The 26,137-nt window shown below is 44.4% G+C and overlaps 1 protein-coding gene across 1 annotated transcript in view; it reads left to right on the top strand.

The window, feature by feature from the left end:
- NKAIN2 (sodium/potassium transporting ATPase interacting 2) overlaps positions 1 to 26,137 on the top strand; it is a 1,481,925-nt gene that overhangs the window by 760,926 nt on the left and 694,862 nt on the right. The window lies entirely within an intron of this gene.

Below are 26,137 nucleotides of genomic sequence, written 5' to 3'. Positions count from 1 at the left end.
GGCGGCGACGGGGAAAATGGCCGGATCTTATAGAGCAAAGACATGTGGCATGCACAGCCTATGACACATGCCCTTGCTTGTCTGGCAAAAATCCACTTTGCAGTGTGTGTCTCTGTGATTTACTGACAGCCTGGCCCACCCCTCTGTACGCGCGGTTAGGGATAAAAAAATGGCAATCAGCATTCTTTCAGCACTCAGCAGCAGCACTGATCTAAACCCCGTCCCCCCACACACTATACGCTTAATTTTGATAATAGCGTGATTCGCAGGGACTCGCTAGTAACTAGCTAGGCTTTTTGTTGATCGAACCGTTCTCGAACGTAACTCGAACTACTGAACTTTTACCTAATCGTTCGAGTTCGTCGAACGACTCGAACACCCCCCAAAATCACTCGAACATGAAATTGGCGAACCTCGAACCTCGCTCATCTCTACTACTGAGCCAGGGACATTGGAAGCCATGCATACCCGGCCATCATACTACCTTCACTATGTTTTACAGAAAATGTGTTGGGCTTTGGATCATGAGTCCAAGTCTTCTCCTTAGTTTCTTCTTCACATTACTCTGGAACAGTTTATTCTTAGTTTTATTTATCCAAATAATGATTTTTCAGAACTGGGCTGGCTTCTTTACTGTTTTTTTTTTTACAAAGCCTGACCTGGCCTTTCTATTTTTACGGCTGATTAATGGTTTTCACCTTGTGGGGATCCCTATCTATTTGCGGTCATGAAGTCTTCCTTTATATCTACTTTCTGGAGAGTGTTTATTCATTTGGGTGAATGTTGTGAAGAGGATTTTCTTCACCATTGAAAAGATTCTGTGATAATCCACCACTGTTTTCTTCCAGGCATTTTTAAGTTCCCAAGCTCACCAGTGCATATTTTTCCCTTTGTTTTCAGACTGTACCATATTGTTGATTTGTCCGCTCCTAACATTTGTGTTACTTCTGTGATGGATTTCTTCATTTGTTCAGCCTAATGATGGTCAGTTTCTATTCTATTGAAAGCTCCTTTGACCACATGTTGTAGGTTCACAGCAACAGCTTTCAAATGCAAATTTCACACCTGGAATCAGCTCCAAACCTTTTTCTTGGTTAACTGATGATGAATTAATGAGAAATTAGCCAATGCAGCCCATTATAAAGCTTTTGAGATAATTGTTCAATTACTTATGGTCCCATGAAAAATAGGCAGCTATATATTATCGAACTGTAATTCCTAAACCCGTACTCTGATTAAGATGTGGATAGGGTTAAATTAAAGCTAAGAGTCTGCACTTTAAGCCCATATTAATTATATAACTGTTTATTGAATATGTTTTGTTAAACAGCTAAAATGACAAAACTTGTTTCACTGTCCAAATATTTATGGACCTAACTGCATATGACTGTGTTATTTTAATGCTGTTGTCAGTTATGAAAAGCAGCATAAAAGTTTAAACAGCAGCAATCAGATCTTACAGTGCTAATCTAGACAGTTGCTGGCTATGTAACACAGCTGGCATCTGCTGCATACGACATTGGCTTATCACTTGTGCTTGCTCCATATACTTCGCAGCGACCTGTGACGAAATTGTACTCCTATTTATCAGAGGTAATGTAGCAGCACATAGCTATCAACAATGTATTATCATTTCTGGAGGTGACTACAGGACTGCTTGCAACCAAAACACACTTCTGCAGCTGAAAACATGCATTACCTGTGTTGCAGGCACACTTAAATGCATGTTACTCCTTTATGCCAAACCCCTTAGCTATGCTTTTGCTCACACATTTTTTATAGTATTATTATAACAGATGAGCAAATATATTCAGGGTGGCAGTGAATTCTCTGAATACAGTAAAATAGCATCCAGCTGTCTACTATTTTGCTGTACCATAAAGGCCCAGCAAATATTGAAAAACATATAATACTCACCTCACTACTAGAGTTGAGCGCGGTTCGCGGTTCTCCAGTTCGCAGTTCGAGTGATTTTGGGGGCTGTTCTAGATCGAACTAGAACTCGAGCTTTTTGCTAAAGTTCGATAGTTCTAGTTACATTCGAGAACGGTTCTAGCAGCAAAAAGCAGGGCTTTTTACAGCTACAGTGTGCAGGAGCCATCGCTGGCAGCCTGCCAGAAGCTGGTAACCAAGATAAACATCGGGTATCCAAGCAAAGTGCTTTGGTTAGTAACCCAATATTTATCCTAGTTACGTGTGCAGGAAGCCCACACTTCCCCGCTCAGCTCACTCCGCCCCCTCCTGCATGCGGCATGTACACACACACTCACTCACTCACACACTCACTTGTCCCCAGCCATGCAATCCACGACACTAAAGTCCTCAGAGCCACATGGCCCTGCTAGGCTCCACCCACTTTGCACTCTGCCGCCAGCACACATGGGCCCGCTAGGCTCTGCCCACAAGGCACTCTGCACACATGGTCCCGCTAGGCTCCGCCCACATGACACTCTGCACACATGGTCCCACTAGGCTCCGCCCACCTGACACTGCACACATGGTCCTGCTAGGCTCCGCCCAGCTGATGCTCTGCACACATGGTCCCGCTAGGCTCCGCCCACCTGGCACTCTGCACCCATGGCCCTGCTAGGTTCCGCCCACCTGGCACTCTGCATGCATTACCCTGCTAGGCTCCGTCCACCTGGCACTCAGCACACATGGTCCCGCTAGGCTCCGCTCACCTGGCACTCTGCACACATGGTCCCGCTAGGCTCCGCCCACCTGGCACTCTGCACACATTACCCAGCTAGGCTCCGCCCTCCTGGCACTCTGTACACATGGTCCCGCTAGGCTCCACCCACTTGGCACTCTGCACACATGGTCCTGTTCGGCTCCGCCCACCTGGCACTCTGCACACATTACCCCGCTAGACTCCGCGCACCTGGCACTCTGCACACATGGTCCTTCTAGGCTCCGCCCACCTGGCACTCTGCACACATTACCCTGCTAGGCTCCGCCCACCTGGCACTCTGCACACATGGTCCCATTCGGCTTACCTGCGGTGATGAAGTCCCGCCCTCCCGACCTCAGCGCTGTCACTGTCCTCCATGGCCGTCGCTTGTCACATCACCTTCTCTCGCTTCCGACCCGAGACTGACTAGCGGTGACGTCACGGGACGCTCGCGATACTTGGTTGTGAAGGTGATTGAAGTCAGTGTGCAGTATCAGCAGTGCAGAAGATCAGTGCAGGTAATGTACCTCGCTGACAGCAGCACTTGTCATCCCCTGCAGTGACCTGGGCTGACCTATTGATGTTAGTTAAGGTCACTGCATTGCTCTCCCAGCCAATGGGGAACATCCTGCTCTTCATTGACTAGGACAGTGATTATGGTATGGATCGTCATGGGAACCCCTTGGATTACAGCAGACCTGGATTTGTTTTTCTTTCTAATAAATTGGTTAAAGAGGGAATGTATTGGGCAGTGTTTTTTCAAATAAAAATGTGTTTGTCGTCTATTTTTTTTTATTACTGACTGGGTTGGTGATGTCGGGTATCTGATAGATGCCTGACCTCACCAACCCAAGGGCTTGATGCCAGGTGACATTACACATCTGGTATTAACCCCATATATTACCCCGTTTGCCACCGCACCAGGGCACGGGATGAGCTGGGGCGAAGAACCAGGATTGGCGCATCTAATGGATGCGCCACTTCTGGGGCGGCTGCGGCCTGCTATTTTTAGGCTGGGGAGAGTCCAATAACCATGGACCTCCCTAGTCTGAGAATATCAGACCCCAGCTGTCTGCTTTACTTTGGCAGGTGATCCAATTTTGGGGGGACCCCTACGTGTTTTTTTTTTTTAATTATTTATTTAATTTAAAATAACAGCGTGGGGTGCCCTCAGTATTGGATTACCAGCCAAGGTGAAGCTGCCAGCTGTGGTCTGCAGGCTGCAGCCGTTTGCTTTACCCTAGCTGGCTACAAAAATAGGGGGAACCCCACGTCATTTTCATTTTTTTGGCTAAATACAAAGCTAAGCACCCCTTAGTGCCACATGAAAGGCACCAAAGGGTGCAAAATTACAAAATGCAGGAGAGTGGGACATTATGTGTCTATCTGCCATTATAATGACAGAAAAGACTGATATGAAGTGTACAAACACAAGAAAATCACTAGAGCGCTCTACGTTGTGAAAAGCAGTAGAAAATGGCACTGGAGTGAACATGTGACCACCTCATGTAGGTTGACGCTATGGATCCTGGGTAAATTTATGTATTTTCCCTCCTTCAGTTTTTTTGCAGTACGCAAAAAAAAACGGAAGGCACATGAATGACAAACAGATGACATACGAACCATCTACGGAATGGAAACGGATGCCACACGGATGCACCTGTGAAAAAAATGGACTGTTTTTTGCAGACCGCAAAAATGGATCGGTCGTGTTAATGTAGCCTTACTCTGATCTGCCATTAATAAACAGCAGGCAGAAATAAGTGAATAGAGCCCCCCAGCGTCAGAAAATCTCCGGGGTTTCGGGGTAGCTGAGACCCTGGAGATCATGATTCAGGATGGATTTTCCGGTCCCCGCTCACGTGATAACAGGTATACACCGTATACCGATGATCACGTTATAGTAAATGACAGCGTCGGTAAAAAATTATTTATCCCCCATCTGGCATGAACAAACATGATAAACCTCCTCTCCGGTACCCCGGTGTCGCCAAAGTGCCCCCCCCCTGACTCCCTCCCAGAAATCCAAGATGGCCGCGCGCACAGCAGCGCGCCGGCCGCATTCACCCTACTCCTCTGATTTCTGTGGCATGTGCCATGACACATGCGACAGAAAACTCCTCCCCAGGCCCTGCCAGGTCACCCCCTATAACCCCACCGGTGTTCCCCAGTGTCCCACGGTACCTGTGCAGCGTTAATCCCCCACGGCCCTCTCCTTCACAATAGACGCTGCCGCATGCACAGAGCGGCTGTCAGCTCAGCTTCTTGTGTTCAGACACAGTGAGTGGTGGTTATGCATCTGTAAGCTAAATGGGCGGCACGGTGGCTCAATGGTTAGCACTGCAGTCTTGCAGCGCTGAGGTCATGGGTTCAATTCCCACCAAGGACACCATCTTCAAGGAGTTTGTATGTTCTTCCTGTGTTTGCGTGGGTTTCCTCCCATACTCCAAAGACATACAGATAGGGAATTTCGATTGTGAGCCCCAATGGGGACAGTGTTCCCAATGTATGCAAAGTGCTATGGAATTAATAACGCTATATAAATGAATAAATTATTATTATTACTGCAATGCCCTGCTCATGAGGTAAGGAACATAGTTGATCAGTAGAGCTATATACTACATTTCCAAATGGAGGTATTTGATTTTATAGTTGCCCTGCTGAACGACTACCAAACATGAGAGTCCGTTATACGCCACAAGAAAACACATCTAAATAGCGAGCTCTGTTGTTAAATATTGATTCAGCTGGATAACTGGTCTTAAAGGGGTATTCCATCTCCAAGATCCTATCCCCAATATATAGTAGGTGGAATAGCAATAATATCAGCAAATACCAATATTTGGAAATGTAGAATAGTTCTCCTGATTAGGCATGCCCTTACCTCATGAGAAGGGCATTGCAGCTTTGGTAGCAACCGTTATGACATGGACTCTGCTGCTGTGGACCCGGGGAGAGTGAGTGCAGATTCATTGCACCCACACTCCTCACATGAAGGGTCTGCACTCCTAGAAAATGGGGGATACGTTCCCTGAGTGTCTCCCCCCATATTCTAGATGGTCCAGGGTCGTCGTGGGACCACTTTATTTTTTTTCTTACAATAAATTGGTGAAAGAGGGAATGTTTTGGGGACTGTTTTTTCAAATAAATATTTTTTGTCGATTTTTTTTGTTCGTACTGACAGTTTATGATGTTGGGTATCTAATAGACGCCATGACATCACAAACTGCTGGGCTTGATGTCAGGTGACTTTACAGCTAGTATCAACTTGATTTATTACCCCGTTTGCCACTGCACCAGGGCACGGGATGAGCTGGGGTGAAGCGCCAGGATTGGCGCATCTAGTAGATGCGCCACGTCTGGGGTGCCTGCGGCCTGCTATTTTTAGGCTGTGAAGGCCCAATAACTATGGACCTTCCCACCCTGAGAATACCAGACCACAGCTGTCCGCTTTACCTTGGCTTGTGATCGAATTTGGGAGGGACCCTACTTTTTTTATGTAATTATTAATATTTATAAAAAAATTATAAAAAAAGAGCCCGGGGTGACCTCCACATTGGATCCCCAACCACTGTAAAGCTGCCAGCTGTGGTTTTCAGGCTACAGCCATCTGCTTTACCCTAGCTGGCTATCAAAAATGGGGGGACCAACGTCATTTTTTTTTAACTATTTTTTAAATAGAAAAAATTAATGGGCTTCCCTGTATTTTGATTGCCAGCCAAGGTAACGCCAGGCAGATGGGGGTGACAGCCCATAGCTGTCTGCTTTATCTGCGCTGAGAATCAAAAATACCGCGGAGCGCTACGTCAGTTTTTTTAAAGATTTATTTTTACAGCACTGTGATGTCCAGCAATCAAAATACAGGGAAGCCCATTTTGTTTTTAGTTATTTAAATACATAATTAAAAAAAAAATATATGGGCTCCCGCTGCATTTTTTGTATTGCTAGCTAAGGGTAATCCAAGCAGCTACTGGCTGCTAACCCCCACTACGTGGTGTTACCTTCACTGGCAATGGAAAATCCAGGGAAGCATTTTTTATTTTTTTTGCCAAAAAACTACAAAAAAATGACGTGAGCTTCGCCATATTTTTGTATGCTAGCCAGGTACAGCAGGCAGGTACGGGCTGCCCCCAACCCACAGCTGCCTATTTGTACCTGGCTGGAAACTAAAAATATAGGGAAGCCCTTTTTTTAATTATTTAATGAATTTCATGAAATAATTAAAAAAAAAATACGATGTAGGCTTCGCCCCATTTTTGTGTCTAGCTGGGTACAACTAGGCAGCTGGGGATGGGATCCGCAGCACAGGTTATCCCGAGCTTTCTGGGCCCCTCTGCTGCGAATTGCAGTCTGCAGCCGCCCCAGAAAATGGCGCTCTCCTAGAAGCGCCATCATCTGGCGCTGTATCCAACTCTTACAGCTGCCCTGGGTATTAATTATTTCAGTTGATAATATACAGCTAGCCCTAACCCTATTATTACCCAGCGAACCACCCTTCACCAGGTCAGCTGGAAGAGTTGGATACAGCGCCAGAAGATGGCGCTTCTATGAAAGTGCCATTTTCTGCGGCGGCTTCAGACTGCAATTCGCAGCAGAGGGGCCCAGAAAGCTCAGGCCAACCTGTGCTGAAGATTCCAATCCCCTGCTGCCTAGTTGTACCTGGCTGGACACAAAAATATGGCGAAGCCTACGTCATTTGTTTTCTAATTATTTCATGAAATTCATAAAATAATAAAAAAGGGCTTCCCTTTATTTTTGGTTCCCAGCCGGGTACACATAGGCAGCTGGGGGTTGGGGGCAGCCCGTAGGTGCCTGCTGTACCTGGCTAGCATACAAAAATATGGCGAAGCCCACATAATTTTTTCAGGGGGCAAAAAACTCCTGCATACAGTCCTGGATGGAGTATGCTGAGCCTTGTAGTTCTGCAGCTGTTGTCTGTCTGTATGGAGGAGAGCAGACAGCAGCTGCAGAATGACAAGACTCAGCATGCTCCATTCACTAGTGTATGCAGGAGAGCAGACAGCAGCTGCAGAACTACAAGGCTCAGCATACTCCATCCAGGACTGTATGCAGGAGTTTTTTGCCCACCAAAAAAATGACATGGGCTTCGCCATATTTTTGTATGCTAGCCAGGTACAGCAGGCAGGTACGGCTGCCCCCACCCCCCAGCTGCCTATTTGTACCCGGCTGGGAACCAAAAATATAGAAAAGCCCGTTTTTTTTAATTATTTCACTTATTTCATGAAATAATTAAAAAACAAATGACGTGGGCTTTGCCCCATTTTTGTGTCCAGCCAGGTACAACTAGGCAGCTGGGGATTGGAATCCGCAGCACAGGTTAGCCCGAGGTTTCTGGGCACCTCTGCTGCGAATTGCAGTCCGCAGCCGCCCCAGAAAATGGCGCTTTCATAGAAGCACCATCATCTGGCGCTGTATCCAACTCTTCCAACAGCCCTGAAGCCGGGTGGCTTGCTGGGTAATCATGAGTTAGTACTAGCTTTGTTTTACTAGCTAGTATTAAGCCAGAGATTCTTAATGTCAGGCACTTTTGACCCGGCCATTAAGAATCTCCAATAAAGGGTTAGAAAAAAGACACCACACAGAGAAAAATACTTTAATAGAAATAAATACACAGACACATTAGAGACTCCATGTTTATTACTCACTGTCAGCCCTCCACGATCTATGGTCTTCTGTCTTTCTCGTTCAACAAATGCAGCTCTGCTCCATCACTGCTGCATGGGAGAAGATGCTGCTTTCCGTGCAGCCTTCACTCCGTGAGTGATCAGTGCTGCTGGCTGTTAGCGGTAACAGCGGTAACGCTGACAGACGCATTACAATAGCAACGGTGCTCCGATCATGTGATTCCCGGAGCCGCGGTTAGCGATGACGTCACCGCTAACTGCGTTGCTATGGCAACGGTGATCTCCGGTAATGACCGGCTGTGTCAGCCGGTCCCTAACAGAACGGGGAAGCAGAACGGGGAGTTGACCGTGTGCTAGAGCATGTTGCCGGTACACGGCGATACACAAACGTGCACTGTGTACCGGAGAGTGCAATGACAGGACCTAGGACAGGACATGACGTCAAAGCCATGTGACCAGTCTGTAGCCAATGAGATAATAGCCACGTGACTGGTCACATGGCTATTTTGACAACGTCACGGAAGGTCCTGTCAGTGCTGGTTATCGGGAGGACGCAGCGATCATCGGAAGGAATAGTGACAGGAGACAGAGTGCAGGACGCATCGCGGGCACCGGTAAGTGTGATGGCAATGTTTATTAACTGTATGTGTACATTTATAATGCGTTCTTATGTGTTTGTGATTGCTTCCCATTGTTTCCTATTGGTTCGAGTGGTTCGCCGAACTGGTTAGCCGAACCGAACTCGAACGAGACCTCGCTTCGGCGGACCGAGCTCGAGCCGAACCGCGGCTGGTTCGCTCATCTCTACTCACTACTCACCTGTCCCACAATCCCCACAGGCCACCATTCAGTCCTCTGCACCTTTTTTTTTTACCTTACATGCACATCTTCTTTAGCATACTCCACTCAGGGCCAGGGCTTTTTGGGCTGCTAGGACTCTTAGGTTTTTGTACATTGTGCCATCATATCACTCATTCTGATGTTCCTCCCCAAAGTGTTGATTAAGTTGCAGGTGTGACATGTTGGCTCGCGGGCCCATGATATGTGGCTGGCAGCAGTCTACCATCATGGAGGATTAGCACAAGTCTAGCAAATAGATATAAAGAGTAGGTCTCCAGATATTGATATTTGTGAGTAGGCCCACACAGAAGAGCAGATCTGAATGGAGGCAGGAACTCATGGATGTTGGTATTCTTCCTCTGTGTGGTGATTTCTGTGAAAATGCTTTGGCTGTCATTAAACTGGTTATGGGGCTCTGGAACTAAATGTAACTTGTGACTCTCGATCAGAGCTCAATTTGGTTTGTGACCTTTTCAGAGCTGAATGTGGCTCTCAATGTCAGAAAGGTTGAGGACCACTGCTTTAGACAATAATATTACATTCAATTAGCATCAAATAACTGATATGTGATTGAAACTTCTCTTATACTGTGGTTTTGCCAAATTTGAATTTCTGCAGATTCAATCCTCTCGAATTATTATCCAAAAAATCAGCATCATGTAAAGACATTGAATAGTGAATTAACTCCAAGGTTAGCAAATGAACAAGATACATGGAGAAAAATACAGAATACAGATAATCTACTTTATTAGCGGCTTAGGTGGATTTAAGGAGCAAACCCATCTCTAAGTGGGGGTACGTGGCAAAAGTGTTTATGGACACTTTATTATGGAATTGACTTACTATATTTTTTTGAAGGTGTATTCTCAAGTTCAAAAGTTTTTCCCTGTCCAAGAAATAGAGGACAACTTCCTGATCATTGGGATGCTGATGGCTGGGCAGTGACTCCAAGAACTTGGCCCTAAAGAGACCCGTGTAAATAGAGGGGTAGTCAATCATGTGCACCTCTACTCCATTCATTCTTAATGAAACTGCTGGAAGTTGCTGCACACTACTCTTTACTGCTCATCGGCACTCCCATAATATTGAATGGAGTAGTGGTGTGCATGATCAACCTCCACTCCATTCTCTTCAGAGCCATTGTTCTCGGGATACGTGGGAGCCCTTGCAATCGGACCCCAATGATAAAGATGTTATTTCTCATCCCACAGATTTTGAAGATTTGCTGCTTAGAGATCTAAGGGAAGTTGTTGATCGCCCGAGTGTTATGCACAAAAGAGATAGATCCTTGAGAGACAGAGTCGTACACAGTCACTTCAGGTGCCCTAGACCAGTCACCTGGCTCCCTGTGAAGACCTCTGTCTACTTTACTGTCACGTTTCCAGGGCTTGCTCCGGTGATGTCTGCCCCAGTCACCAGGCACCGCTCTACTGTCACGTCTCCACCAGGGCCTGATCCGGTGACGTCTGCCCCGGTCACCAGGCGCCGTTCTACTGTTATGTCTCCACCAGGGCCTGCTCCAGTGACGTCTGCCTTGGTCACCAGGCGCCGCTCTGCTCACACTGCATGCAGTGCTGGTGATGAGGGAGAAGTCAGTTCCCGTGGCTCTGGTGGGCAGAGTCGCCGCACATTCACCCAGCTTGGTCTGGCTGGAACTTGCAGTACTGCTGACTGACTGTAGGAGTGTGTGCCTTCAAGCTAGTATCAGCTTCTTCTTCAGCCTATTGGTAGGCACCACACCCTTTTTATATCCTTTAGTGTTCTTGGAACTTTGCCGGATATAGTCTTGTGTTGCTGTGAGCCACATCCTTCCTCATACTGTGTACCTTGTTTGTTGTCTCATATGAACTCGGCTTTGTTTACTGACGTTCCTCCTGCCTACTGTTTTGTACCTCACCTGACATCTCGGTTTGACCTTGGCCTGTTTTACAGATATTTCTCTTATTTACTGTTTTGTACCTCGCTTGACATCTCGGTTTGACCTCGGCCTGCCCCATCTCCGGACTGCAGCCTACCATAGGCAGTGAACCCCTGGACCCTGAAGTAATTCCAGATCCCTGTACAGGGGTTAAAGTGTTTCAGGGTACCTCAGGGTCCTGCTTAATGGCTGGCTTGCCGTTACATTTACATGTGACAATTGTATTGTGTGCACATGTTGCAAAGGGCAAAGCATTCGAAAGTAGTGTCACAAGACAGGTGTATACCATAAGAAACTTTATTGATTGTAAAACCAAAGGAGTAATTGCTAAAGCTACTTGTTCTTGTAACAAGGAGTACATAGGAAAGACAAAGAAGGAGTTTAGGAGATGGATTGGGGACCATCTTGGTAATATAATGCATAAAATGGATACACCACTAGCTTACCACATTAGTCAAAGTCATGGAGGATCAGCAACCCTTACATTCATGGGAATAGACAAGGTGGACAGGCCAAAACTAGGTGGAAACTGGTATAGACTGATTCTTCAAAGGGAGGTTAAGTGGATATTTTATCTAAGAATAGTGTCCTCTAATGGTCTCAATGAGCAGTGGCACTATGGATGCTTTCTCTGATTTTCCTTTTCTGCAGCTATTTTAATTTATAATCTTTCTGCTGTAAATAAACTATCCATATTTTTTCAAAAATTGGAAATAATACATATATACAGTATGTTAATGTGCTTGGTCTGTACTATGATCTTGGTGGATCTTGGACCAGTGTTGTTCCACTTGAATGGTGGACTAAAACTTTGGACATTGGATGCACCCAGAGCTAAATATGAATATTCTGTGTTAATATGCACTATAAAGGCCCATTTACATGCTACGATATCACTAGCGATAACGCTAGCGAGCGTACCTGCCCCCGTCGTTTGTGCGTCACGGGCAAATCGCTGCCCGTGGCGCACAATATCGCTAACACCCGTCACACATACTTACCTTCCTAGCGACGTCGTTGTGGGCGGCGAACAACCTCTATGTTAAAGGGGTGTCACACGTAGCGATGTGTGCTGCCTCGGGGACGACGAACAACCTACGTCCACAACGACCAAGGAGATTTTGAAAATAAACGATATGTCAACGATTAACGATTAGGTGAGTATTTTTGATCGTTAACACTCACTCGGAGCTGTTACATGCAACGACGTTGCTAACGACACCGGATGTGCGTCACGAATTCCGTGACCCCGACGACATATCGTTAGCGATATCGTTATGTGTAAATGGGCCTCTAGGGCCACTGCCCTATGTTTAGAACAATATTCTAGACAAGGATAAAATAGGTCTACCACGGCCCTTATAGAATAATATGGGTTATATATAGCTTGCATTTTTGCCCACAGTAGCATGCTCTTCCTAAATGTATTACTCCCTGAAGAGACAATTTGCATATTTCCCAGAGGATTATTGCAGCTATATACCACTGGCATGCTGGATTGATGTGTCAGTCTCCGTTAGCAGAAATGTTTTCCCTTTAGACCCCGTCTTAGCTTCTCATACAGCTAGATTAGATCTCTTACTTTGCACTGATGAGGGGCAATGTCTGAAAATTAAGGTTCTAATCTGGCATAAATCCTAAGGCGGGCTTTGCATGTTGCGACATCGCAAGCCGATGCTGCGATGTCGCACGCGATAGTTCCCACCCCCGTCACAGGTACAATATCTTGTGAAAGCTGGTGTAGCGAAAATTATCGCTACGCCGGCTTCACATGCACTCACCTGCCCTGCGACCGTCGCTCTTGGCGGCAACCCACCTCCTTATTAAGGGGGCAGGTCGTGCAGCGTCACTGCGATTTCACACGGCAGGCGGCCAATAGGAGCGGAGGGGCGGAGATGAGCAGGATGTAAACATCCCGCCCACCTCCTTCCTTCCGCATAACCTACGGAAGCTGCGGTGACGCTGGTAGGAGATGTTCCTCGCTACTGCGACTTCACACACAGCGATGTGTGCTGCCACAGAAGCGAGGAAAAACATCGGACCGTCGCATCAGCGTAATTATGGATTACGCCGACACTGCACCGATGATACGATTACAACGCTTTTGCGCTCGTTAATCGTATCATCTAGACTTTACACACTGCGATGTCGCATGCGATGCTGGATGTGCGTCACTTTCAATTTGACCCCACCGACATCGCACCTGCGATGTCGTAGTGTGCAAAGCCCGCCTAAGTCATGTGAAAAGGCTCATTAACAAGTTAAGTTTCAAGTTAAGTTAAACAATTAAGTTTGGACACACCTTCTCATTCAAAGAGTTTTCTTTATTTTCATGACTCTGAAAATTGTAGATCCACACTGAAGGCATCAAAACTATGAATTAACACATGTGGAATGAAATACTTAACAAAAAAGTGTGAAACTACTGAAAATAGGTCTTATATTCTAGGTTCTTCAAAGTAGCCACCTTTTGCTTTGATTACTGCTTTGCACACTCTTGGCATTCTCTTGATGAGCTTCAAGAGGTAAGCGGGCTTTACACGCAGTGACATCGCCCGAGCGATCTCATTGGGATCACGGAATTTGTGACGCACATCCGGCTGCTTTAGCGATGTCTTTGCGTGTGACACCTATGAGCGATTTTGAATCATCGCAAAAACGTTCAAAATCGCTCATCGGTGACATGGTGGTCCATTCTTAAATATCGCTGCTGATCGGTGTACGAAGTAGTTTGTCGCTCCTGCGGCAGCACACATCTGTCACGCTCCCCGGGTCCCCTGCCACACTCCCCGGCTCCCCTGCCACGCTCCCCGGCTCCCCTGCCTCTCTCCCCGGCTCCTCTGCCAGGCGTCCCCCACTCCACAGCCTCCAGGCCCCATCACCTGCGGTCTCCAGGCGGCCCGGTCCCCGCTCCCGGCGCCCGTCGGCAGCTCTGCTCCAGCCCGGCTCTCCTGCCTCCTGTTCACCGCTCCCTGCTCTGGCTTCTGGCACCCGGGCCTCGCGCATGCGCATTAGGGCGCGCGCGAGCGGTCATTGACCCTCTCTTAAAGGGCCAGTGTCCTCCAACAGGATATTGAAGAATCAGGTACAGGGTATATAGGGGGATCCTTTCCAAGTGGGCGGGGCCTGTTCTTCATGTTTTGCTAAGCTAGGAGTCAGGTCTCCTTGTGTTTTGTGGTATACTTACCTATCTCTCTCCTAGAGCCGCTCCTGCCTCGCCAACCGGTTCTGACGATACCCGAACCCCGAACGGTGACGGTCTGCCATCCCGTCAAGTTCATACCATCTCCGATCCCTGTGGTGACCCGTCTTCTCGCTCCGTCGGTTCCGGACTCTGCCTGACGTCATCTCAGCCTCCAAACCTGAGCTCCGTCACCCGGACTACCTTCAGTGACTCCGTGGTCCCAGGGACTTCTACACTCCTCTGAACGGACTGTCCTGCTACCTGTAGTGCTCCGGCTACCGGGCACCTTGCCCTCGGTGAGGTGTTCAGCCCAGTGGATCCACCTCCTGGGTCTGCCCGTCCACCTGGCCCTAACAACATCACTATGTGTGACACCGCAGGAACGAGGAACCTCACCTTACCTGTGGCCGCCGGCAATGAGGAAGGAAGGAGGTGGGCGGGATGTTACATCCCGCTCATCTCCGCCCCTCCACTTCTATTGGGCGGTGGTTCAGTGACGCTGCTGGGACGTCACTGTGACGCTAAACGAACCGCCCCCTTAGAAAGGAGGCGGTTCACCGGTCACAGCGACGTCGGTAGGCAGGTAAGTAGTGTGACGGGTCAGCGCAATGTTGTGCACCACGGGCAGCGATTTGCCCGTGTCGCACAACCGATGGGGGCGGGTACATACGCTAGCGATATTGGTCACGATATTGCAGCGTGTAAAGCGGCCTATAGTCACCGTAAATGGTTTTCACTTCACAGGTGTGCCCTGTCAGGTTTAATAAGTGGGATTTCTTGCCTTATAAATGGGATTGGGACCATCAGTTGTGTTGTACAGAAGTCTAGTGGATACACAGCTGATAGTCCTATTGAATAGACTGTTAGAATTTGTATAATGGCAAGAAAAAAGCAGCAAAGTAAAGAAAAAAGAGTGGCCATCATTACTTTAAGAAATGAAGGTCAGTCATTCAGATAAATTGGGAAAACTTTGAAAGTGTCCCCAAGTGCAGTGGCAAAAACCATCAAACGCTACAAAGAAACTGGCTCACATGATGACCGCCCCAGGAAAGGAAGACCAAGAGTCACCTCTGCTGCGGAGGATGAGTTTATCCAAGTCACCAGCCTCACAAATCGCAGGTTAACAGCAGCTCAGATTAGAGACCAGGTCAATGCCACACAGAGTTCTAGCAGCAGACATATCTCTAGAACAACTGTTAAGAGGAGACTTTGTGCAGCAGGCCTTCATGGTAAAATAGCTGCTAGGAAACCACTGCTAAGGACCGGCAGCAAGCAGAAGAGACTTGTTTGGGCTAAAGAACACACGGAATGGACATTGGACCAGTGGAAATCTGTGCTTTGGTCTGATGAGTCCAAATTTGAGATCTTTGGATTCAACCACCATGTCTTTGTGCAACGCAGAAAAGGTGAACGGATGGACTCTACATGCCTGGTTCCCACCGTGAAGCATGAACGAGGAGGTGTGATGGTGTCTGGGTGCTTTGCTGGTGGATTATGACTTAAGACCCAGGGTCTGAAATGCGTCAATCATAGGAAATTTTATCCTCACTATGTATTTTATCTATTAGGAATTAAAGATGTTTTTGTTTTAATCTTTAACAATTTCTGTCTGCATGGACGTTTTGTGCCGGAGTACCTCCTCACTTAGATTGCTTTGCTGGTGACACTGTTGGGGAATTATTCAAAATTGAAGGCATACTGAACCAGCATGGCTATCACAGCATCTTGCAGCGGCATGCTATTCCATCCGGTTTGCGTTTAGTTGGACCATCATTTATTTTTCAACAGGACAATGACCCCAAACACACCTCCAGGCTGTGTAAGGGCTATTTGACTAAGAAGGAGAGTGATGAGGTGCTACGCCAGATGACCTGGCCTCCACAGTCACTAGACCTGAACCCAATCAAGATGGTTTGGGGGTGAGCTGGACCGCAGAGTGAAGGCAAAAGGGCCAATAAGTGCTAAGCATCTCTGGGAACTCCTTCAAGACTGTTGGAAGACCATTTGCAGTGACTACCTCTTGAAGCTTATCAAGAGTATGCCAAGAAGTGTGCAAAGCAATAATCAAAGTAAAAGGTGGCTACTTTGGAGAACCTAGAATATAAGATATATTTTCAGTTGTTTCACACTTTTTTGTGAAGTATTTCACTCCACATGTGCTAATTCATAGTTTTGATGCCTTCAATGCAAATCTACAATTTTCAGAGTCATGAAAATAAAGAAAACTCTTTGAAAGAGGTGTGTCCAAACTTTTTGGTCAGTACTATATATATATATATATATATATATATATATATATATACACACATTTTCATTTTTTTTTTTAAAGAAGTTTTGAATTTTCATCTCTTCATCTTAAAATTTGCAAATTAGATCTGTAATACAATACTTTGTGGGTTCTTTAATCATGTATTTTCAGTATATGAGGGAATTGTTTAGATGAGCCCCCAAACTTTGGGATAGGTTGTAGATTGAAATGAAGACAACTTCAAAAAAATAGCAAGCATATTATTGATATTTTAACTGTGCTTACTAAAGCACATATTTTATTTTTTTCCAGATAATATTATTACATTATAACATATTACATATACATATTGTATAATCAATTATTTCTAATAGAATTCTAATATTTTGCCCACATCTATAAATGCTCAAGCTCTACAGTTGTAAATAGTGGTTTTCTGCACAGGTTGAAAAAAAATCCAACCTAGCGATATTTTGTCAGATTAGAAAAGATAGCTACTGAGGGCATGTTTCCCAATTGTATCAGAGAAATTTACTGAAGATGAAGGCTTTGCTTTGTGCCTATTAATGTGCTAGAATTCAGTCATGATTTGCTTTCTTTTTGCAAAACTTACTGTTTGATCCATTTTTCTAACACTGTGTAATAAGACCCTTAACTCAGTCTACCTGACCCCTGTATAGTGAATGTGTTAACCTGTGTTCTCCATATTCCCTAGAGAGTACTAGTCTGTACTTTAGATCTCATTGCTTATTTAATGTGCTTGATTGGACGTGTCTACAATACGGTATAAGTCAGAAGTGAAACAGTACAAGGAAAGTGTAAGTGGACTGATAAAAACGCATATAAAGGAGAATTAGGTGACATGTAAGACTCATGCTGTAGTACAGTACATATTTTAAAAAGACTTACACATGTATCAATGCATATAATTAAGAAATGATGATAGATATAATACATACAGATTGATAGATAGATAGATAGATAGATAGATAGATAGAGGATAGATAGATAGATAGATAGATAGATAGGTAGATAGGTAGATAGATAGAGGATAGATAGATAGATAGATAGATAGGTAGATAGGTAGATAGATAGAGGATAGATAGATAGATAGATAGGTAGATAGGTAGATAGATAGGTAGATAGATAGGTAGATAGATAGGTAGATAGATAAATAGATAGATAAATAGATAGATACATAGATAGATGGATAGATAGATAGATAGAGGATAGAGGGATAGATAGATAGAGGGATAGATAGATGGCTAGATAGCTAGATAGAGGATAGAGGGATATATAGATAGAATACTGGAGTGTAATAATGATATAAACAATATAAGTTACAATATTTGTATTATCAGTTAACAGAATACACAGTAAATTAATGAAAGTGTAATCTAAATGTTATCAATAATAATACAAGGGAATAGCCAGCACTAGGCAGGGGGATTCCAATTTCTTTTGATGAAGTGGTAAAATTGTTCAGGTTCTATCCCTACAACTCATGCAATGCAAAAGAAGAGTTTCATCAGCATCTTTAGAAAAGTTGACTTTTTCATTGAGGTTATAACATGTAAAATCAGATCCCGGATTGCTCAAGTGTAAAGAAGACCACCCATATTCCTAGTACCAAAGGGTCCACCCTGCCAACTAGTAATATCTCATGACATCTGAAGGCAATAACAAAAATTTAAAATTACAAAAACACAATTAGAAACAACCAAAATAACTATGAGTACAACATTTTCAAAACATTTTAATTTATTCAGTGAAAAGCATGAGAGTCACTTGCTGAAAACACATGCCTTTATATTCCTTGCCATTCTACTGTATCAGGGAGGTTATTAATGGTTGTCTGAGGAATGTTCTGCCACACTGACTATACTTGGGCATTTAAACCATCTAGATCCACTGCTGCCAACTCCCTTTGCAATTGCCAACCAATGATGTGCCAGATCTACTCAATGGAAGACAAATCCAAAGGACCTGAAGGCAATAGTAGCATGAGTAGATCATGAATGCTGCTCAGAATAGCACAAACACCTGGAGTTCTTATGTTTAAAAATTACTCATGGGACACTTTCTTGATTCCCAGTGAAGGCCTCCTCATGGTTTCCAGACCAAGCTCTCATATGAACTATGTAGTGGATGGCTTTTAACCCCTTAATGATGCAGCCAATTTTGACTTTAATGACCAGGCCATATATTAGAAATCTGACCAGTGTAACTTTATACTGGTAATAACTCTGGGATACTTCAACGGATCCCAGTGATTCTAAGTTTGTTTCATCATCATCAGTAGTCATAAATGGTATATTCTCTAAATGGGCTATAGTCAGCAGTGGGGTGCCGCAGGGATCTGTGCTAAAACCAATTCTTTTTAATCTCTTTAATCTCTTTATTAATGACCTTGTGGATGGGATTGATAGTAAAGTGTCAGTCTTTGCTGATGACACCAAACTATGTAGGATATTAAAAACTGACCTTGATAGTATAATATTACAAAAAGATCTGGATAAGATGTCAGAATGGGCAGATACTTGGCAAATGAGATTTAATGTTGATAAATGTAAAGTAATGCACCTAGGACGTAGAAATCCTATAACTGCATATACATTAAATGGAAGTAAACTTGGGACTACAGATCAGGAGAAGGACTTGGGTATTCTCATTACAAATAAGCTGAGCAGCAGCACTCAATGTCAAGCAGCAGCTGCAAAAGCAAACAAGATTCTAGGGTGTATAAAAAGAGAGATTAGATCCCGTGATCCCAACGTATTGTTACCCCTCAAAATATGGGATACAGTTTTGGGCTCCACATTTTAAAAAGGACATTCAGAAGTTAGAGTTAGTTCAAAGGCAGGCAACTAGACTACTACAAGGAATGGAAGGCCTCCCCTATGATGACAGGTTGAAAAAGTTAGATATGTTTAGCTTAGAAAAAAGACGTCTCAGAGGAGATCTCATTTATATATATAAATAGATGTGTGGTCAATATAAAGGACTGGCACATGACTTATTTCTTCCAAAGACAATACTAAGGACAAGGGGGCATTCACTGCGAGTGGAAGAAAAGCAATTCCGCCAGCTAAATAGGAAAGGGTTCTTTACAGTTAGAGCAGTCACCACAAGAGGTAGTAATGGCAGATACTATGAAAGCTTTTAAAAAAGGGCTGGATGATTTCCTCAGTACACAAAACATTGTTGGTTATAAATGACTTGGTGACCAGGTATAGAACTGGTGGAGGAAGGTTGAACTAGATTGACCTAGGTCTTTTTTCAACCTTAGTAACTATGTAGCTATGTAACTATGACACTTTGTACTTTATTTAAGTGGTAAATTTGGATACTTTTTTTGTGTTTATTTGTAAAAATAGCAGAGTTTTGTCAAAAATGTAGAAAATGTCACCATTTTTAAGCTTTCAAGTGTTATATCATTAAACCAGTTAGTTATGCTGTACAAAATAATTAATAAATTACATTTACAATCTGTTTACTTTATATCTGCATAATTTTTCTAATGTAATTTTATTTTGTTAGGAAATTAGGTCCGACGTAATCTACATGAGGTCCCACAATGATTCCAGCTTTGCTACATCTGAAGTCACATCTCGAGGCCATAGAATGTGATCACCCGCTGTGAGCTTCAGGCAGAGACTGAGCCCCAGCAGTCAGCGGTGATGTCACTCAGGTTAGTTGCGGCCACAACTGGAGGTTCTGCCGGTCCTCACCTGGGACCCCTGGTAACCTGACCTCAGGGCATCTAAATGAACTCTCACTGAGTTCACAGAACTGCATCTCCTGGCAGAAAACTGTTTTTTTGTAAAGAGATGAGATTTGGTGCTAAAATATTTACATCATATACCTGCACCCAATTTACACCAACTGGGGAAAAAAGCATTACTACCGCATGCCGTATCATGTGGTAGTGATTGTAGTTGTTTTTTAAAGGATGTGTAGAATGGGTGCAGGAATATGGTGTAAAAATTTCAGCACCAAATCTGCATCTCTTGGCAAAAAAATGCACAAAAATGGTTTTGACGCCGTTACGATGCAGTTTTCTTCCAGGAGGTGCAAATTTTTTGTTGAAAGGTCTGTCCATGTGTGACATTAACAGCGTGTGGTCATTGTTCTATAGCCGCTCGCTGTCAGTTCTGATGTAGCAGAGCTGACAGCAGAGCTGGAATCGTCGTGTGACCTTGTGTGGATTACATTGGACCTGGGTCTTTTGGGATTAAAAACGGTGGGATATTGTATTTTGTTTCAAATAAAGGATTTTGTTCGGTGTTTGTGTTTATTTCTTTTCACTTACAGATTACTAATGGGTGGGCCCATAGGTGCCTCCCATTACTAAGCTAGGTCTTAGTGGCAGCTGTGAGCTGTTATTAACCCCTTAATACTCCAATTGCCACCGAATACTGAAAACATCAGAGAATAATACAATACTCTTGTGCTTACATAAAATCAGAAAAGAATATCTAAATGTAAAGCATTTAAGTGATATGCTTCTATTGGCTAGCAATGTCAGTGTCGCTGTCATGATTTACTCCTGGCTCAGCTGCAGCTGAGCCTTTTTTTTAGTTTCACTTCTCATACAGGTTACATTAAAGGGTTAATCTTTTCTACCTCGTTCTGGAGGTGAGGCTACTTTATTAGGGCACTGTCTCTCTGGGACTACGCCAGTGATATTTCTGGCTCAGCTGTTTTCTGCTCGTGAGTGACCTGTTATCTGCCCTGCCCCCTCCTGACCTCCGAGTTCACCTAACCTCTTGTTAACCTCCTCTGTTCTCTGTTTCCTTCTTGTCAGTGTCTCTCTCGCTGTCTCCCTTCAGCTCCCTGCTCATCTATCTCCCTGTTCGTTCCTTATCTGTTTACCTTTGTTCCGTTCTTGTCTTCTCCCTAACTTCTGAGTTCTGATTTCCCAGTTACTGACTGTTTGCTTCCCTCTGACTACGTTTAGACTTTGCCCCTTTGTATTTACAAGACCTCATGTTGTGACACGGCTTTTTGACGATCCTACTGCCATCTGGTGGGCTTGACTAGTAATACTTCTGCTAGGGAATTCTCTGCTCATACGTTTCCTCCACTCTAATGCCCCCTAGTGGTTTACCAGCTAACTACCTTCTCAGGTAGTTTCAGGAATCCTCTCTGTCCCACATTATTGCGCTGTCCCATCTTACTGTGCTATTGTACATCTTAGAGTACAGCGTGACAGCCGCCTTAATCATGTAGTTTACATGATGAATGTACAAGAAAGTCAGATTTACTTTAAGAGTTAATACTATTGTCAAATAGACGGTTATGAATAATTTGTCTCAATAACCATTTTTACTTATTGATCACAAACTTACTGGAGTATCATTTCCTCACTGTCAGCTTCTTTCTCTCTGAATAATGACACCACACCTGTTTTACTTCGGCATTTGGCACTAAACTGTAAGACAAAAAAAGCATATTAGCATTATAAATCACATTCATTCCAATAATGAGTTCATGTGGGTGAGGGCCATCTGGTTGAAAAACATTTTTTTTTAATATTGTCATTAATAAATGTCATATTTTTATTATTTAGATCATTAAGAATTGCTTCCATGGATGGATTCTATTTTCTGTTGGAATTCTTGTAATTACAGAATTTTTCAACATTCTTTACTGATATTTGTTGTCAATTAAAATGATGAAATAGCATAATTTTTACCATCTCTAGCAATTAATGATTACTGCTTCCTTTTTCTAGTTATACTTATGTTGGATTAGTTGAATTAATTAAGATTTCCAATTGCTGGACTTAATGTTCTGCAGACAGGTGCTTTCAATTCAACACCATCAGCCATTCTGGCATTGGACATGCTCTTCTTTTTGGCAGCCCTATTTTTTTCCCAGTGGCGTTGGTTCAGATATTGTGATGTGAGAGTACCAGAAAACATTACTTTTGATGTATGGGCATTGTTACTGCAGAATAGAATGAAGAGCAGTGAGACAAACACAAAACGCTAACCCAACTTGACCATCTTCGTCTCCATATTTGAGCTTTAATGGTGACCAAGCCAAATTTTTCCAATCTGTCAAGTGTCAACTTTTCTGGTAATAATTTTGCAATGCTTCAACATATCCTAGTGATTTGGAGATCATATTGCATGACACATTATACTTTATGCTAATGGTAAATTTATATTGATATGTTTTAATTTTATTTATAAAAATATCAGAAATTTGATACAATTGCAAAATTTTGCAATTCTCAAACTTTTGTTTGATTATCCCTTTATTCCAGATAGTGACACAACTAGAGTTGAGCGCGGTTCGTGGTTCGTGGTTCTCCAGTTCGCGGCTCGAGTGATTTTGGGGCATGTTCTAGATCGAACTAGAACTCGAGCTTTTTGCAAAAGCTCGGTAGTTCTAGAAACGTTCGAGAACGGTTCTAGCAGCCAAAAAACAGCTAAATCATAGCTTGGTTTCTGCTGTAATAGTGTAAGTCACTCTGTGAATCAAACTATTATCACATTTCAGTGTATAGTGTGCGTGAACAGCGCCTTCAGATCACTGCTGTTTCTATAATGGCGATCGCCATTTTTTTTTTTTTTTTTTCTTGTCTTCCTTCCCTAAGCGCGCGCGTCTTGTGGGGCGGGCCAGCATGTCAGCCAATCCCAGACACACACACAGCTAAGTGGACTTTGAGCCAGAGAAGCAACGGCATGTGTGATAGGATCTGCATGTCACATGTCCCTGCATTATAAAACCGGACATTTTCTTCACGGACGCCATTATCTGCCTTCTGCGTCTTTGGTGTCAGACATCACTGTCGCAGCTCCGTCTTCCTGAGTCCTATAGCCGATACAGCTGTATGCGCTGCATACACAGCGTTAGACAGCTTAGGGAGAGCACTTTATAGCAGTCCTTTTAAGGGCTCCAACCGGCAGGGTCAGAGAGCCATAGGTGACAGGTCCTGCAAACAGCAACAGCGTCTGTGTAGCCCAGGTCAGGGATTTCCTACCTGCATTTCACCATTAGGAGGGAATAGAAAGGCAGTCTTCCATTCCTCTACCCAGAGCACCACAATCCTGCCACTGTACCCTCTTGTCCTCTGCACACTCCAACTGATAACTAAGCCATTATACTAGCAAACACTCAGTGTACCTAGTGGCATCCTATACGTGGCTATTGGACTTTGCTATAGTCCCACTAGTGCAAAGACATTTGCAGAGCGCGTCTGCCTGCATTGCACACTACAACTCATTCTAACCAAGCCATTATACTAGCAAACACTCAGTGTACCTAGTGGCATCCTATACGTGGCTATTGGACTTTGCTATAGTCCCACTAGTGCAAAGACATTTGCAGAGCGCGTCTGCCTGCGTTGCACACTACAACTCATTCTAACCAAGCCATTATACTAGCAAACACTCAGTGTACCTAGTGGCATCCTATACGTGGCTATTGGACTTTGCTATAGTCCCACTAGTGCAAAGACATTTGCAGAGCGCGTCTGCCTGCGTTGCACACTACAACTCATTCTAACCAAGCCATTATACTAGCAAACACTCAGTGTACCTAGTGGCATCCTATACGTGGCTATTGGACTTTGCTATAGTCCCACTAGTGCAAAGACATTTGCAGAGCGCGTCTGCCTGCGTTGCACACTACAACTCATTCTAACCAAGCCATTATACTAGCAAACACTCAGTGTACCTAGTGGCATCCTATACGTGGCTATTGGACTTTGCTATAGTCCCACTAGTGCAAAGACATTTGCAGAGCGCGTCTGCCTGCGTTGCACACTACAACTCATTCTAACCAAGCCATTATACTAGCAAACACTCAGTGTACCTAGTGGCATCCTATACGTGGCTATTGGACTTTGCTATAGTCCCACTAGTGCAAAGACATTTGCAGAGCGCGTCTGCCTGCGTTGCACACTACAACTCATTCTAACCAAGCCATTATACTAGCAAACACTCAGTGTACCTAGTGGCATCCTATACGTGGCTATTGGACTTTGCTATAGTCCCACTAGTGCAAAGACATTTGCAGAGCGCGTCTGCCTGCGTTGCACACTACAACTCATTCTAACCAAGCCATTATACTAGCAAACACTCAGTGTACCTAGTGGCATCCTATACGTGGCTATTGGACTTTGCTATAGTCCCACTAGTGCAAAGACATTTGCAGAGCGCGTCTGCCTGCGTTGCACACTACAACTCATTCTAACCAAGCCATTATACTAGCAAACACTCAGTGTACCTAGTGGCATCCTATACGTGGCTATTGGACTTTGCTATAGTCCCACTAGTGCAAAGACATTTGCAGAGCGCGTCTGCCTGCGTTGCACACTACAACTCATTCTAACCAAGCCATTATACTAGCAAACACTCAGTGTACCTAGTGGCATCCTATACGTGGCTATTGGACTTTGCTATAGTCCCACTAGTGCAAAGACATTTGCAGAGCGCGTCTGCCTGCGTTGCACACTACAACTCATTCTAACCAAGCCATTATACTAGCAAACACTCAGTGTACCTAGTGGCATCCTATACGTGGCTATTGGACTTTGCTATAGTCCCACTAGTGCAAAGACATTTGCAGAGCGCGTCTGCCTGCGTTGCACACTACAACTCATTCTAACCAAGCCATTATACTAGCAAACACTCAGTGTACCTAGTGGCATCCTATACGTGGCTATTGGACTTTGCTATAGTCCCACTAGTGCAAAGACATTTGCAGAGCGCGTCTGCCTGCGTTGCACACTACAACTCATTCTAACCAAGCCATTATACTAGCAAACACTCAGTGTACCTAGTGGCATCCTATACGTGGCTATTGGACTTTGCTATAGTCCCACTAGTGCAAAGACATTTGCAGAGCGCGTCTGCCTGCGTTGCACACTACAACTCATTCTAACCAAGCCATTATACTAGCAAACACTCAGTGTACCTAGTGGCATCCTATACGTGGCTATTGGACTTTGCTATAGTCCCACTAGTGCAAAGACATTTGCAGAGCGCGTCTGCCTGCGTTGCACACTACAACTCATTCTAACCAAGCCATTATACTAGCAAACACTCAGTGTACCTAGTGGCATCCTATACGTGGCTATTGGACTTTGCTATAGTCCCACTAGTGCAAAGACATTTGCAGAGCGCGTCTGCCTGCGTTGCACACTACAACTCATTCTAACCAAGCCATTATACTAGCAAACACTCAGTGTACCTAGTGGCATCCTATACGTGGCTACTGGACTTTGCTATAGTCCCACTAGTGCAAAGACATTTGCAGAGCGCGTCTGCCTGCGTTGCACACTACAACTCATTCTAACCAAGCCATTATACTAGCAAACACTCAGTGTACCTAGTGGCATCCTATACGTGGCTATTGGACTTTGCTATAGTCCCACTAGTGCAAAGACATTTGCAGAGCGCGTCTGCCTGCGTTGCACACTACAACTCATTCTAACCAAGCCATTATACTAGCAAACACTCAGTGTACCTAGTGGCATCCTATACGTGGCTATTGGACTTTGCTATAGTCCCACTAGTGCAAAGACATTTGCAGAGCGCGTCTGCCTGCGTTGCACACTACAACTCATTCTAACCAAGCCATTATACTAGCAAACACTCAGTGTACCTAGTGGCAT

Source organism: Anomaloglossus baeobatrachus, chromosome 3 (genome assembly GCF_048569485.1).
Source record: "Anomaloglossus baeobatrachus isolate aAnoBae1 chromosome 3, aAnoBae1.hap1, whole genome shotgun sequence".
NCBI classification, from domain to species: domain Eukaryota; kingdom Metazoa; phylum Chordata; class Amphibia; order Anura; family Aromobatidae; genus Anomaloglossus; species Anomaloglossus baeobatrachus.
This window is presented reverse-complemented; position numbering and strand designations above follow the sequence as displayed.